A 17,503-nucleotide genomic window follows, 5' to 3' on the forward strand; every position below is an offset into this window, starting at 1 on the left:
CAAAGGTCTGAATTCGCCCTGGCTCAAGCGTGCTTTGAGTCTGAGCTCATACAAAAGCAGCTCAGATGGAGCAGGGAAAGATTAAACGCCCTGGGGGTGGGAACTCCCGCGAGATAAAAACTCACTTCGCAAAACTGCTGCACGATAGTGTCGATGGTAAGGAATTAGGGGCTGTCGGTTCTCATCGGACTGGATTCTACCTAATTCCGATGGGATACCCGCAGGTGATTACCGACACTATCACCATGTGCACAAAAACGCGTTACCGGTTAAGATGAGGACCACCAGAGGAAGGAGGAGATCTGGTCGGAACAATGGTGTGGGGAGGGATGAGCGCGTGAGCTGTCGCGCCGGTTGCAATGCGACCGAAACGGCAGCCCATGTGATTCAAAACTGCCCCAGAACTCATGGAGGCCGAGTGCGTAGGCACGATGCGATGTGTGCTAGTCTCGCTGGCGCGTTACGGGACAAGGGATGGAGTGTAGAAAGGGAGAAGAGGTTCAGAGCCGGTAATGTAATCTCCAACCGGACATTGTGGCGAAACGGGAGGGCGTCCAAGTCATCTTGGACGCACAAGTTATTTCCGATACTTGGGGTATTATCAGAGCCCATCGTGAAAAAGTTGCGAAGTATAGCGGCAACGAGCTTAGACAGGCGTAAATGCAGCGACCTAAAGAGCGCTAAAGAGTTATCAGCTCTAGGCATTACCAGGGGTACCCTCCGTAGGATAACCACACGAGTGCTCTGGGGTTCTTTTATGAATTTCAGGTCATTTATGAGGAACACTCGGACTAACTACGGACAATACGGGAAAGGAACCGGACGCGGAAATTGGAGCGGTGTAGGGTAAGTTTGGCAAACGAACCCTCTAATACGGATGTGTGCAGACACGCCGTTATTTTTAGGACCTGACGACCGGCAGGTACCATAGTGTCGGCGATTAGCATCAGTAATTTATATGTGTGACCGATGGTTGGCGGTCTTTAGTCCTACCCCGGCCTCGCCCGATGGTCAGGGACCGAAGGTAGGTCGGTGGTACGCGTCACTAATATAGATGAAGTTGATAGTTTAGCCGACCCGGTCAGATTGATATGTAAAATAGCCAAATGACTCGTCATCTAATTAGTGACGCGCATGGATTAACGAGATTCCCATCTGTCCCTATCTACTAGTTCAGTTCTCGCCTCCAGTGAGAACAAGCTTCGGCCTAGCGAGCTAAGAGTTGCACGTCCCACGATGGCGTAAGCCGGGACAAGTTTGGGGGCCGATCTGAGATCGACTTTAACGAATCTTCTGCCCACCGTGGTACACCCCCAGGGGGAGTGTACCCGGGGGCTTTTTCCATGCAATTTTTTTTTTTTTTTTTTTACTTCTCTGGCATTAGACTATTAGACTATTTGGCTATACTCCCCGGCTTCAAATTTTTTTTCTTTCGCTTCGATCAGCTTAACTCAGCCGGGGGGGCGTTTGCTGGAGACGGTTCACTTCGAACCTCTCCACACTTAGGCGGTTCCTCAACTGTGGGGCCGCACAGTAGAAAAACGGCCCACCCTGAATAACGTATGACAGGGGGTCCTCAAGATAAGGGGTGTCCCTTCTGGCCACCCCGAGCCAACAGCCGAGCACAACCGATGGTGGGGACCTTAAATGATGTGACTAGGCTCCGCGGGGGGGTGCGGGTGGTGTCAACCGCCTGCATGTCCCGCAAATTTTTCAAGCATGAATACGAACCAAACTAGCCTCGGACGGACTTCGGAGGGGTCCACTGACAAATCCTGACAAAAAGTAAGCCCGAAAATCCTGACTTCCGCTCGGACGGTGTTTATACCAAAAACGGATCAACCAAGCCCACGACCTGTGGAATATAGACCGATAACGGTGCAGAGTGTCATACTCAGACAATTTCACAAGGTCCTGGCCAGACATCTCGAGCGCGCAGACATCGTGGACCCTAGGCAGCGCGCGTTCCGCCGGGCCGATGGCCTGGCTGAGAACTTGTATATAATGCAAACCGTGCTGTGGGCAACGAAGACCCACACCAAAAGCCTACATATGGCGGTCCTCGATGTCGCGAAGGCCTTCGACTCGGTATCACACCCGGCTCTTTTGGCAGCCCTCGTGCAGGTGGGCTGCCCTGCCTCATTCGTGAGGTATGTCAGCTCGCTTTATGAGGGCGCGTCAACGGAGCTGGAGGTCGGAGGTCGGCGTTCGGGGCGTCTGCCCGTCCGGAGGGGAGTCAGGAGGGTGACCCCCTCTCCCCCATGCTTTTCAACCTAGTCATCGATATCGTGCTCAGATGCATCCCCGCTCACATAGGTTTTAGATTGAGCGGGCAAAAAGTCAATGCATTAGCTTTCGCGGACGATGTCTGCCTCCTGGCCACAACAGAATCCGGCCTACAAGAGGCTCTCCAGGCCTTCGAGGAAGCCCTAGCGCAGCGGGGGCTTTTCCTAAACCCCACTAAGAGCTTGACGATCTCCCTTGTTGCCTCAGGTAGAGAGAAGAAGGTGAAGTCGGTGGCGGGGCAATTCACCACAACCGGTGGAACCTTGCTGCCGTCGACATCGGTTCTCTCTACCTGGAAATACTTAGGGATCCAGTTTGGACTCGGTGGGGTCACCGGCACAGACAAAATACAGTCGGTACTAGCCGAACGTCTCAGCAGAATAACACTGGGCCCTCTGAGACCTCAGCAGAGATTACGGACACTCGTTACGTACCTGCTACCAGCTCTGACTCATGGGCTTTAAAGAGGGTGGGATGGGGATTTCGAGCTTCACCTACTCAATCCCGGTACTTAGAGCGGCCAGAATCGGCAACCTCCGGAGATCTGGGTTGCCGCTGGGCCAGTGGTGTTGGCAGACTGAATTTATTCAGAACCAGCTCAACTGGTGCCAGCGTCGATTCCGAACTCTGGGGTCAAGAACTCCCAGGAGATTAAGGCGCATTTCGCCAGGGCCTTGCATGGTAGCAATGACGGTAAAGAGTTAGCAGAAAGTCGGGGGTGCCCATATTCGACCGATTGGATATTACCGAATTCGGAGGGCATTCCCGCAGCTGACTACCGGAGCTACCACAAGGTCCATATTAATGCGTTGCCGACCCGAGTGAGGACCTCGCGCGGCCGTGTCAGCCGCGTGAGGGACGATGGCGTGGGGAGTAATTGGACTGCACGAATGTGCTGCCGGGCCGGTTGTGTTAACATAACTGAAACGGCGACACATGTCGTGCAGAACTGCCCCAGACACGACGCAGTATGCGCCTACCTGGGAGGAGCTCTAAGTGACCGGGGTTCGGAGGTAAACAGAGAAGTTCGCTTAAAATCCCAAGACATAAACCTGCAGCCCGACATTACGGCGAAAAAGGGCGCCAACATAATAATAGTCGATGCGCAGGTTGTGTCAGCATCCCTGGGCCTGGAGCAAGCACACAGCAGGAAGGTTGAAAAGTATGGGGGAGAAGGGATCAGACGAGGAGTCGCTGCTAAATACCACGGAGATCCGGAAAAAGTGGACGTATTGGCAGCGACTATATAGGTGTTTGGCACTCGGGGAGTGCAAAGAGCCTTTTGGCTCTGGGCATTCCCCGGGGGACAATGAGGGGTATCACGACTCGGGTGCTCTGGGGTTCATTTATGAACTTCAGAGCATTCAATCGTGATACCACTCGCACCTCCACAGTAAGTAGGAGAAATCTTCAGAGTGGTTTAAGTCGGCGGATCGGAGTGGGCTGAAAACGAGCCCCTTTCAGCAGGCGTGCGCTTGTACGCACTCTTATTCATCATTAAATCATTAAATTCAAACTCTACCGCCCCAGAGTAATCCTTTCTTTCTTTCTTTCGACCCAAAATCAACTTTTAAGTCTTTTTCGCGAAATTCCCTTTAGACTCTAAATTTAGCTTGGGGTAGATTAAATTAAAATAGCCAAATGCCTACTATGACTCTCTTAATTTGGGAATCGATGTGCAACCACCTCCTCGTGGTGATTCCTGGGTAGCGAAGCTTCGGCCTAGCGAGCTAAGAGTTGCGCGTTCCAGCACGACATGAGCCGGGACATAAAAATAATAGCACGTCACCGATCCCGTTAAGGTTGTTAGCCGGGAAGTTAAAATAATAGCACTTCATCAACCCTGACGCCGTACCGGGAGTATATACTAGCACTGGCCCACGGAAAGTCAATAAGATCGAAAAATCTTTTGGGGGGGTTTATCATATTTAATTAAGATATCAAAATTTTTAGTAGATCTACAACAACTCACGGCCTTTACCTCTTTGGCTTGACTCCTCGGTTTCAAAATTTTAAATCGCCATCGATCGGCTAACTTCAACCGAGGGGGCTCTCTGGGTTTTGCATTGCCCAACCTTTTCTGACTTTCCGGCTGTGATGCTACACAGTTATTGAAAGAGCACCCTGAATAACAAGATCAGGGGGTCCTCAAGGCCCAGGTTGTCCCTTCAGGACTTCCTGAGCCAACAGCCGAGCACAACCTTGAGTGTGACCTCAAATAATGTGACCAGGCTCCTCAGGGGGGTGCGGGTGGTGCCAACCACCTACACGACCCCCACAATAATAAAGCATGAACAGATCAAATACAAGCCTCGGACCGACTCGGGAGGGGTCCAATGACCCCTCCTCGTGCTTGAACCCGCCTGAGGGGGGGGGGGGGGGGCGCACCGACGCCCCCCCCCCCCCCCCGCCCTCCGGCTCACGATACCAACTTACCGATGATGACGGAGGAGTATGCCTGCCCGTTCTGTCCACGGCGGTTTCCCACTAAGATAGGGTTAGGAGTCAATGCCGCACTCGTCGTGGACAGAACGAAAAAGCGGTACACAGATGAAGAATTGGGAATATGGATCGATGCCGAAGTTTAACTGGTGTTTCGGGGTTTTACGGGATTCATCAATATTGAGTTGGCCAAAACGAGAAAGGACCTTGATAGGTCGGTCGAAGCCATTAAGAGTATGCGAAGGCAACCTCAATATAAGGAGGGCGTTACGCGCCAAATAGCCGAACTTAAGGTCATAGCTGAAACGGCTGCGCGTACTCCTACTCCTGATGTTTCCCCGGAGGCCCCGAATTCACCGAATGTGCCCGCGTCGCCATCAGTCACCGGCTTTGAGTATAGAGAACTAGTCGCGTGGGCCAGAGCTGAGGCATCGATCATAAACTCCGGAGGTACGCACAACATCAACCTGGTGTTGGCACGGGGGTTACCCCGATTTGGAAGAACTGGCGCAGATTTAAGGAGACTAAGAAACAGTCCTATGTATAAAAGAGAATTGGTGACCATCCTTTCGGAGGGTACCTCGGCGGACGACCCGGTTGATGTTGACGCCCCAGCTATGTCAGATGTTAATCGAAGCGACGTGTGGCTCTACCTTGACGCGCTCCGCGCCGACCTGGCGGGACATGAGGGCTTTGAAAGCCAAAGGTTAAATAACCTTATTTCCAAGGCTCTGGGTGGGGAGGACATCGAGTCGGAGTTTGAGGAGTGGCTCAAGATGGTCTTCCCACCTCCTGAGCTTAATCCCGCGAGGCGACGCGGAGATAATAACCGTTCATTGAGGGGCATGAACGCGAAAACAAGACGGATTGAGCGAAGGCGCTGTTACCGGAGGATTCAGGCCAACTGGCGTAGGAATCCGGGCACAATTGCGAAGCAGATATTAAAGGGCCAACCAATTGATGGAGATTTTCGTGGAGCGGACTTTGACGATAATAATAATAAGGAGCCGGACCTGGATCCCTTCGTGGGGGCATGGGCGCCAATATTTGGTGAGCCCAGCCTACCTTTCAGGGATGTCCAGGAGCCCCCCCCAAATGAATCTATCTCGATCCAACAACGCTCTGACGTATGGCTCCATCTGGATGCTCTGCGGGCCGACTTGGAGGCCCACCCTGGCTATAATAGCAGGATACTACTTGACGTCATTAATAAGGCCCTCCGTGGGGAAGACGTTGAGTTGGAATTTACTGAATGGCTCTCTACTGTGTTCCCTCGTAGAGAACCCAGGGCCCCAAGACGGCCCGCAGAGAAATACCAGACCCCAGCAAAATCGAAACAGCTTGAGAGAAGGCGACAATACCGCCGGGCCCAGGCCCGATGGTCTAAAGAACCAGGCACAGTAGCCAGAGAAATTCTCACGGGTATGACTTCAGATGCCACCAGTATGCCGCCTTTAGATGCCTTCGTCGAGGCTCGGGAACCCATTTTCGGGCAACCAAGCCTCCCTTTCGTCGGAGACTCTATTTCACCACCCATCCGAGATTCTCTGTCAAAACTGATGTGCCAGCGCATAGACTTGGACGAGGCACATCGTGCTAGGGTCAAAGTGTCCGCTGCACCTGGCCCCGACGGTGTAACCGCCAGACAGTGGGGGAAGACCCCTCACTGTATCTCTCAAGCTGTTTTGAATCTTCTGCTCATTCTAGGAAAGCCACCTCCCATTCTGACGGCCGCGCGGACGGTTTTCATTGCCAAGACAGATCAACCAAGTCAAAATCCCCTTGAATATAGACCTATCACGGTCCAGTCAGTTATTCTACGACACTTCCATAAAGTCCTAGCACATCGCCTTGGTCGGGCTAACGTTATTGACAGCCGACAACGTGCCTTTCGTAACGCCGATGGCGTCGCCGACAACCTATACGCGATGCAGAGTATCCTCTGGCATTCTTGCAATGAAACCAGAAGCCTGCACATGGCTGTACTTGACGTTGCCAAGGCTTTCGATTCCGTTTCTCCCCAAAAAAAGTCTGTATATGGCGGTTCTTGACGTATCAAAGGCCTTCGACTCGGTGTCACATTCCGCTCTTTTGCCGCTCTTGTGCACGTGGGCTGTCCGGCCTCATTCGTGAGGTATATCAGCTCGCTGTACGAGGGCGAGTCGACGGAGCTAAAGGTGAAAGGTCAGCGCTCGGGGCATCTGCCCGTCCGAAGGGGGGTTAGGCAAGGCGATCCTCTCTTACGGGTTTCGAGACGGTTTCTTCACAGTTGAAAAGTGAAATACTCACGCATAATATTCACGACGTAAACAATAATAGTGTCGATACGTTAGTGCGTAAATATCCGGAGGTATTTTCAAGTAAACTACTAGGTAGATTCAATAAATTTTCATTTAAAAGTTCATTTAAAATTGAAAGAAAACGCAGAACCAAAATTCTGCAATCCGAGAAGTATTCCTTTCGCTTTGAAAGCGAAAGTTGAAACGGAATTGAACCGTTTACAGGAAGTGGGAATGCTAGTTCCGATTAGTTATAGCAAGTTTGCATCTCCAATTGTGCCCGTAGTTAAAAGCGACGGAAGCATTAGAATTTGCGGGGATTATAAATGTACTGTGAATCCACAGTTGATTGTTGACAGATATCCCATGCCAAAGATAGAAGTTTTATTATCACAAATTTCGGGAGAAATAATATTTTCAAAAATTGATTTACGACAAGCTTATTTACAGTTGGAACTAGACGAAGAAAGTATGGAATATACTACGATTTCTACACTTTTCAGATTATTTAAATTCACTAGGCTAGTGTTTGGGATAAACAGTGCACCGGCAATATTCTGTAGAACTATAGCTTCATGTCTACAAGGTTTGAAGAAAACAGCGGTTTTCTTGGATGATATTATGGTTACGAGAGAAACGATAGAGGAACATAATGCTAATTTAAATGCAGTTCTTAATAGGTTAAAAGATTGCGGTTTTTGTGTAAATATTCTAAAGTGCATTTTTAACGCTTCATCGGTATGTTTCTTAGGGTTTGAAATCTCGAAGGAAGGGATTAAACCTATGGAAGATAAAACAAACGCAATTAGTAAAGTCGCGCAACCAAAAGATTTATCAGAACTACGCAGTTTTTTAGGAATGGTAAATTTTTACCGATCTTTTGTGCCAAATATGTCTATGTTATTAGATCCTTTGCCAAATTATTGAAAAAAAATACGAATTTTGATTTTAATCAAGATTGCGTAAAAGTTTTTAGTAAAATTAAATCAATTTTATGTGATAATCGAGTGTTAGCACATTACGATCCAAATGTTACTTTGAAAGTAGTTACGGACGCCTCAACGAAAGGTTTGGGTGCAACATTGTTACATGTGTATAAAAATAATTTACAAAGACCAATTTTTTTTGTTTCTCGTAAACTGACAGAAGCGGAAAAGAAATATTCAATTTTAAACCTCGAGGCTTGTGCAATTGTGTTTACTTTTAAGAAGTTTTTCGAGTACATTTACGGAAGGGAATTTATTCTAGAAATAGATAATGAACCTTTATGTAGAATTTTTGGTGAAAAAAAGGAATTCTTGTTTTAACTTGTAATAGATTACAACGTTACGGTGTAATTCTCTCATCTTTCAATTATAAAGTTCAATATGTGAAATCAACATTAAATTGTTCGGATTACTTATCACGCGTACCTGTAGGAGATCCTGTTGAGGAGAATAACAACTTCGATTAAAAAATTTTGTGTTTATTCAAAAATAATAGAGAGATGCCAATAGATGTTGAGGAAGTTAAAGCAGAATCTAATACGGATAAATTATTATTAGAGATAAAAAATTATCTTAGAACAGGGTGGCCAAATAAAGTCAATAAGGATGATTGCAAATGGATTTATTGGATAAAAAGGAACGATTTATCAATAATTGATGATTGTATTTTCTGGAACCATAGGTTAGTAATTCCAATAAGTTTAAAGGATAAGATATTAATCTTATTGCATAGATCTCATCTAGGGATTGTCAAGATGAAAGGGCTAGCTAGAGGCTATTTTTGGTGGCCGGGAATAGACAGTCAAATTGAACTTTTAGTTAGAGAGTGCGGAAGTTGCGCGGAAATTCAATCATCACAACCTAAGAGTGAGTTAACTCCATGGCCGATAACGGAAGAAATTTGGAGTAGGGTCCATATACATTACGTAGGGCCTATCGGAAATAAATATTTTTTGGTAATCATAGATTCCACCTCAAAATGGTTGGACTGCGTGGAAGTAAATTCACCTAACTCAGATAATACCATTAAAATCTTAAAGAGATTATTCAGTTATTTCGGTAGTGTACAAACCTTAGTTTCTGATAATGGAGCAGCATTCATGTCAGCAGACTTTAAACAGTTTTGTGAGTTAAATGGCATTAAACATTTAACAACACCTATAAATCATCCTCAATCTAATGGGTTGGCAGAGAATGCAGTAAAAACGTGTAAAATTTTTTTAAAGAAAATATTGTTAGAAAAAAAATTTCAGTCAGGTTATAATGAGAAGTTAGAATGTTTTCTCATAGATTATAGGAATGCACCACACTGTACAACAGGGTTAGAGCCAGCAGTTGTAATGTTTGGTAGAAGGTTAAGGTCAAATTTGAATAATTTTATACCTAGAGGGGGGAAGGTAAAGGAAAATGTGATTGATAAAGATACCAGAATGAGAATGTCAAAATGTCAGGAAAATCAGAAATTCTATTATAAAAGGAATAACAAAGTATCTACGAATTTCAAGATTAATCAGAAAGTTATGGTTAGGGATTTTAGAGACCAAAACAATGATAAGTGGGTACCAGGGAAAGTACATAAACGTTTGGGAAATAAACTATATTTAATTGAGGTTAAAATTGAATGATAAACTCATGTATTGGAAAAGACATTTTGATCAGTTGTCAAAACTGTGTGTATCATGGGAAAAGAACCCTAGTATTAGAGTCTGAGACGAGGAGGCTATCGTTCGATGAGTACGATGTCTCCGACTTTGTTTCGGATGACAATCTAACGGGTGACCCTCTTTTTCCTTCCAGCTCCACTGAACCCGTGGCTTCAACGTCAGGGAACTGGAAGGAGCGCCTTCGACCAAGGACAGAGAAATCATAATAAGCAGCAGTCAACTCCCGAATCAACATGATTATAAATTAAAAAAAAGAAAATGTTTGTAAAATAATAATTAAATATGTGTATGTATGTTTTATAATTATTATTAAGATAATCATGTTGTGTTACTGTCTGCTGATTTAAGTGTGGAGGGATGTGGTGAACGTATGTCTGTCGGTATGAAAGAGACAGGCATATCTGAGTGAGACAGCATGACCGAGACGTATAAAAAGGCGTGTCTGTTGTAACTCGTCCTCTCTTTTCAATAACACCTCTACTACTATCCATTGTATAAATACTTGAAGCAACCTAATTAAACCAAATAGTATGGAATACCAAACGTATTTTATTTACAAATTATCTGGGTGATCGGCACGGCAGATCACCACAATAACAACAACGGGTCGGACTTGGGTGCCTTTGTGGAGACTTGGGCACCAATATTTGGTGAACCAAGTCTTCCATTCACAGACACCAAAGCCCGGCCCCCCATGAGAGAGAGTCTGGGATCCCTAATGAATGATAGGATCTCAGAATCAGAAGCCCACCTTGCTAGAACCCAGGTTTCTACTGCGCCCGGCCCTGATGGTATAACGGCCCGGCAGTGGAGGAAGACCCCGCCCTGCATCGTTCTAGCCGTCCTCAACCACCTGCTTCTCTTAGGTAAGCCACCTAAAATCCTGACTTCCGCTCGGACGGTATTTATACCAAAAACGGACCAACCAAGCCCACGACCTGTGGAATATAGACCGATTACGGTGCAGAGTGTCATACTCAGACAATTTCACAAGGTCCTGGCCAGACATCTCGAGCGCGCAGACATCGTGGACCCTAGGAAGCGCGCGTTCCGTCGGGCCGATGGCCTGGCTGACAACTTGTATATAATTTACACATTTTACTGAAAATTATTTATTTTTCTTTGGTGCAATCTTCACTCATATACGGAATAATATGATGGGGCGGTGCGCTTCATACACATATCAAACCTTTACAAATAATTCAAAATTATATCATCAAAGTTATGTATAATCGGAAAAGAACATTTTCAACAGATGAGTTATACAAAGAATCTAAAATATTCTGTCTCCGTAAACTATTTATTTTGCAAACTATGAAATACATCTTTAAAAACAAAAATAAATTCGAAATAAATGAAAACAGAACCAACATTAGAAATAATAATGTATTTTATACCCCCCAAACGAACACGAAACAAATGCAAACACACTGCAGTTTCATTGGACCTCGTACTTTCAATCTTTTACCGAAAAATATTCAAGTGATTACTAAACTTCCTCAATATTTAAAAGAATTAAAATTATGGCTTTTCGATACAGCAGTTGAAACTTTTTTTATTTAATTTGTATCAATTTATGTTTCTCATAAAATATTCACCATATATTACACTAAACACTTATAACTTCACTATACACTATTATAAACACTTTTTATACAAACCGCTTAGACAAAATGTAATCTTGTTTTTATTATAATTATTGTTTATTTCTAGGAACAATAAAATAATAATTTAAATATATTACCCACGCACAGGCTGCGCCTTAGTGGGTTCCCATTATTCGTATTGATTTATATAATATTGTATGTAATTAATGTAAAAATTGGGAAAAATAAAAGAATTAAAAAAAAAAAAAAAAAAATGCAAACCGTGCTGTGGGCAACGAAGACCCACACCAAAAGCCTACATATGGCGGTCCTCGATGTCGCGAAGGCCTTCGACTCGGTATCACACCCGGCTCTTTTGGCCGCCCTCGTGCAGGTGGGCTGCCCTGCCTCATTCGTGAGGTATGTCAGCTCGCTTTATGAGGGCGCGTCAACGGAGCTGGAGGTCGAAGGTCGGCGTTCGGGGCGTCTGCCCGTCCGAAGGGGAGTCAGGCAGGGTGACCCCCTCTCCCCATGCTTTTCAACCTAGTCATCGATATCGCGCTCAGATGCATCCCCGCTCACATAGGTTTTAGATTGAGCGGGCAAAAAGTCAATGCATTAGCTTTCGCGGACGATGTCTGTCTCCTGGCCACAACAGAATCTGGTCTACAAGAGGCTCTCCAGGCCTTCGAGGAAGCCCTAGCGCAACGGGGGCTTTTCCTAAACCCCACCAAGAACCTAACGATCTCCCTTGTTGCCTCAGGTAGAGAGAAGAAGGTGAAGTCGGTGGCGGGGCAATTCACCACGACCGGTGGAACCTTGCTGCCGTCGACATCGGTTCTCTCTACCTGGAAATACTTGGGGATCCAGTTTGGACTCGGTGGGGTCACCGGCACAGACAAAATACAGTCGGTACTAGCCGAACGTCTCAGCAGAATAACACTGGGCCCTCTGAGACCTCAGCAGAGATTACGGACTCTGGTTACGTACCTGCTACCAGCCTTTACTCATGGGCTGGTATTTGGGCGCGTAACCTCCGACCTGCTGAGTCGACTAGACCGACTTGTGATGGCTACTGTTCGCCGGTGGCTGGACTTGCCTGCGGATACACCGCTGGGGTACTTCCACGGCCCCATTAAAGAGGGTGGGATGGGGATTCCGAGCTTCACCTACTCAATCCCGGTACTTAGAGCAGCCAGAATTGGCAACCTCCGGAGATCTGGGTTGCCGCTGGGCCAGTTATTGGCAGACTGAATTTGTTCAGAACCAACTCAACTGGTGCCAGCGTCGATTCCGGACTCTGGGGGTCAAAAACTCCCAGGAAACTAAGGCGCATTTTGCAAGGGCCTTGCATGGTAGTAATGATGGCAAGGAGTTAGACAAATATTTTAGTCTTTGACGCAACCTCCGCTGTGGAATCGGCACACAGTCTAATAAACAGCCACCTTGAATAACTCGAACAAGGTGTCCCCAAGGTGAAGGTGGCCCTTTTTGCGTCACTGGAGCCAACAGCCGAGCGCAGCCTAGTGCGGGACATGAAATCATGTCGCAGGCTCTCGGGGGATGCGGGTGGCGCCCACCATCTGCATGTCCCCCAAAACTAAGTACAAACATGAATAGTCAAAATAACCAGCCTCGGAACGCCTCAGGGGATTCCACTGAATCCCCTGCGTGTTTGTACCCGCCCGCAGTGGAGGGTTCACTGAGAACCCAACCTGCACCAACCGATGATGAGGAAGGAGAAATAACCGGATGTGTTTGTAGCGAGTGTGGCCGTGTGTTTCGCTCACAGCGAGGGGTCGATCAACATATGCAGACCGCACACCCTGTAGCCCATAATGCGGCTATATCAGTAATATGCACTAATAGGCGTAACACCGACGAAGAGTTAGGAATTTGGGCAAATGAAGAAGCCCGGTTGATTATGGCAGGCTTCGGAAGAAGTACGCATACCGAGATGGCACGAGTTCGACCCGACCTCCAGAGGTCAGTCGAAGCGGTCAGAAAACTAAGGCTAAATCCTAAGTATAAAGATGACGTTGCTCGTATCGTCCGCGAGTTAAGAGAACGCGCGGTACTGAATGCCCAAACCGACGCTGTTAGCCTTGATACCATAGATAACCAGAGAAGACCGCGTCGTAATTTATACGAGGAGCGTGAACTCCGGTCATGGGCCCGGGCAGAAGCAACTGTTATCCGAAGAGGAGGTACCCCTCGGATAAACCAAGTTTTAGCGCAAATGGTCTCGCGATACACGCGTACCGTCGATGATCTGAAAAGATTAAGAGGTACTGCGGGGTATAAGAGGATCCTGGAGAGGATCCTCGCGGACGAGACCTTGGCAGAAAGCGAGGTTGAAGAGGAGGCAACACCACCCCTAACTCAAAACGATATGACGGATGTCCGCCTGCAGCTAGAACTCCTGTGTGGGGAACTAGCTGAGCAGGAGGGATATAGATGCGGTGAGCTGAGGGACATTGTCACCTCAGCCCTAGCCGGAGAGGACGTCGAACGGCGCTTTACGGCCTGGTTGGCAGGCGTATTTCCGGCTCGCGAACGTCATATCGTGAACCGCAATATTAACCATGAGAATCTAAACATGAGTGGTAAGAGGAAAAAGAAGATGGAGAGACAGGGGAGATACCGTAGAATACAGGCCCGGTGGATGAAGGATCCTAGTTCTGTCGCCAGGGAGATCATAAGCGGGAAGGAAGATGCTTCCCAAGACATGCCGGACTTGGAGGCGTACGTTGAGGCATGGGAGCCAATAATTGGCGAGCCCAGCCAACCATACAACGAATCGTCTAGGTTACCCCCAGTCCGAGATCACCTGAGCGCTCTCATGGAACAAAGGATCAGCCTTGATGAAGCCCACAGCTCGAGAGTTAAGGTATCTTCAGCTGCCGGCCCTGACGGTATCTCCGCGAGGCAATGGAGGAAGTCTCCCTCTTGCGTTACTCTGTCTGTCCTGAATCTGATGCTCCTCATGGGAAAACCACCAACGGTTCTGACTACCGCAAGGACGATCTTCATCGAGAAGGGTGAAGCAAGTCCACAACCTTTGGATTACCGTCCGATTACTGTTCAATCAGTAATCTTAAGGCATTTCCACAAGGTCCTGACTAGACGTCTGGGAAAATGCCAACTTAATGACAATAGGCAAAGAGCCTTTATTAACGCAGACGGGGTGGCAGAAAATCTGTACGCACTACAGACTGTGCTATCGTCGGCCCGAAAGAACACAAGGTCGGTGCATGTGGCGGTCCTTGATGTTTCTAAGGCCTTCGATTCCGTAAGCCACCCCGCACAGTTGACCCATTGACAAAACAGGTAAGCATGACAAAGCAGGTAATCAGAAGTTTTAATCCGGGTTATCTTAATGATGTTATGGTTATCAACACAGACCCATTAGCACAAAGGAGGTAATGAGAAGTTTTAATCCGCTTAAAATTCTAAAAACTGTTTAACAGTATTTGGTATAAATATGGGGCAGGAGCCCTAAACACATCACTTTAAGTGTATTCGCCACAAAGTAATCATTACGTTAGTTAACAGTGATCTTAATAATGGAACCAGCAGTTCTCAGCAAGAGAGGAAACGAGAAGTTTTCCTATAACGGATATTTGTACGTTTTCGACAAAGTTAGTAAAAGGGACGCTAGTTTACAATTTTGGCGGTGCGAAGAAGTGGGTCGCTGTAAAGGAAGAATTCACACGAGGGCTGGAGAAGTGGTCAACGAAATCAACAATCATTCTCACCCTTCCTCGGTAGCAGCCATACAAGTAGCAACTGTTGTCACTAAAATGAAACGTCGTGCAGAAGAAACTATGGAGGGCACAAGTGTAGTTATAAATCAGTGTATAGTCGACGTGCCTGAAGCTGTTTTAGCATCGATTCCAAATAATGCAGCCCTGAGAAAAATAATTAGAAGAAAACGGAATCAAATTAATGCTGCACCCGTTGATCCCACAGACCTAAACGATTTGGTGTTGCCAAATCCATATAAGCTATATGTGCCTCAACCAGGAACAGAAGAAACTTTTTTGCTAAGCGACGATGGAGAGGGAGCAAACAAAATTTTAATTTTTGGAAGAGAGAGCTGGTTGCAGCATTTGCATAATGCCAATACATGGTACACTGATGGTACCTTCGCAATAGCACCGAGGCTATTTCCGCAAGTTTATATTGTTATGGCAACAAAACACAGAGGAGTGCATCTTATATTGTATGCTCTGTTACCTAACAAGCAGCGTGTATCTATCATTTGTGATTATGAATATGCAGCTTTTAGTGCCATGAAAGATTGCTTTCCGGAAGTAAATGTAAAAGGTTGCTTCTTCCATTTAGCACAAAACATGAGGAAGCATTTAGCTCAGATTGGTGTTATTAGTCAATACAACAATGATGCTGAATTTGCATTGAGAGCTAAAATGGTCATTGCATTAGCATTTGTGCCAATAGCTGATTTAGATGAATACATTGATGCTTTAGCAAATGATTTGCCAGTAGAACTTCAGCTGCTTCTAAATTGGTTTGAAGACAGCTATGTTGGCCGTTTAAATCGACGCGGGAATGGTAGGCGCCCGCCTATGTTTCATCCAACAATGTGGAATTTATACCAGAGAACAATCGATGGAGAAGATCGCACCAATAATCATGCAGAGGCAGCCAATCGTCGATTGCGTTCTGAATTAGGTATGCATCACCCAACTATTTTGAAATTTATAGATGGATTGCGAAAAGTACAAAAAGGACGAGACGCTTATTTTGAGCAACTTATCGCCGGACATTTACCACCGATGAAGCTGAAAAAATACCGTGACGCTGATGAACGTATTCGAAGAATTGTCTTAGATTATGGAAACAGGGAACCTCTAGATTATTTACGTGGCCTAGCACACAATTACCAAATGACGCAATAATCTTATTTTTCCTATTTATTCTTTTAATTTAAAATAAATGTTAATGCTACTTTTTAAATGATTCGATAGTTTTTGTATTTTCTATGACTGTATGTATGTGTTTAAACAATAAAGTTTAATTGTAATTGTTAATTTAATTTGAATGCGGCGTAGAAACGGCCAGTGCAGAACCGTCCCGGCGGCGATGAACTGGCGGCGAAGAACCGGCGGCGTAGAAACGTCCTAGACCCGACCAGACGAGATTCAGGGCCCTGGGGGTTAAAAACTCCCAGGAAGTGAAGGCGCATTCACAAGGGCCTTGCATGATAGTAATGACGGTAGGGGGCTAGCTGAGAGTCGGGGATGTCCGTATTCGACGGACTGGATACTACCGAATTCGGAGGGCATCCCTGGAGCCGACTACCGAAACTATCACAAGATCAACACATTGCCGTCCCGCGTGAGGACCACACGCGGCCGTGTGAGTCGTGTGAGGGACGATAGCGTGGGGAGTGATTGGAATGCACGAATGTGCTGCAGGGCCGGTTGTGTCAACTGTAATGTGTGAATGAAAGAGTATGTGTGCAAGCGAGATGGAATGCTTGCATAGTTAATAAATACGTATGAAAGGTAGTTCTCGTCCTCTTTTGCCTGTGACAATTCCCCGATTAAATACCACAAGATACCAACCAAAGTGTTCTCTCTTCATACCCACATTGGCATACACTCAAAGATATCACATTGGCGCAGCTGGTATTGGAAGTAAATATCAAGATTAAGGAGAAGCAAAATTGAAGACGTCAGATTGTAAGATCCAAGACGCAGAAATCGGGAGAAAAAATATCCGGAAGAAAGTACAACATACAACATATCGTACATTCTGGAGAATATTGTTGCAAAAATACGCAATAATCACAAACGTACAATCCGTGGAGGAGTTCAAGAAGAGAAATCAAGGCAAGGGTTTGATTTCTGACGCCGCAACCAGTTCAAAAAGCGGGAATCAAGGCAAGGGCTTGGTTTCTGCCAGTTCGAGAAAGCCGGAAATCAAGGCAAGGGCTTGGTTTTAGTCGCTGCAGCCAGTGGAGCTTGGACAAAAGGGCTAAGGATCCGCAAGCTGCAGGGAGACGGACGCGTGAGATCAGCGGTCGGACGGGGCTAGCTAGACGCGCGAAATCTGTTGCTGTCGCTGTACTGTCGCTGTGAGGCTTCGGTGTGGCGTGGTCGTCGGGCGTATCCTGAGATAAGTTCATTAATAAAATTTGTTTCAGCTTTTCTCCCATGGAGGGTTTGTGTAAAAACCTGGGGACGTTCTGCCATAGGACGGGAGATTGGTCTCTGTTCAGAGAGAGATTGGAC

The sequence above is a fragment of the Hesperophylax consimilis genome, chromosome 19, assembly GCF_061612785.1.
Source record: "Hesperophylax consimilis isolate HC1 chromosome 19, BYU_Hcon_1.0, whole genome shotgun sequence".
In the NCBI taxonomy this organism is placed as follows: domain Eukaryota; kingdom Metazoa; phylum Arthropoda; class Insecta; order Trichoptera; family Limnephilidae; genus Hesperophylax; species Hesperophylax consimilis.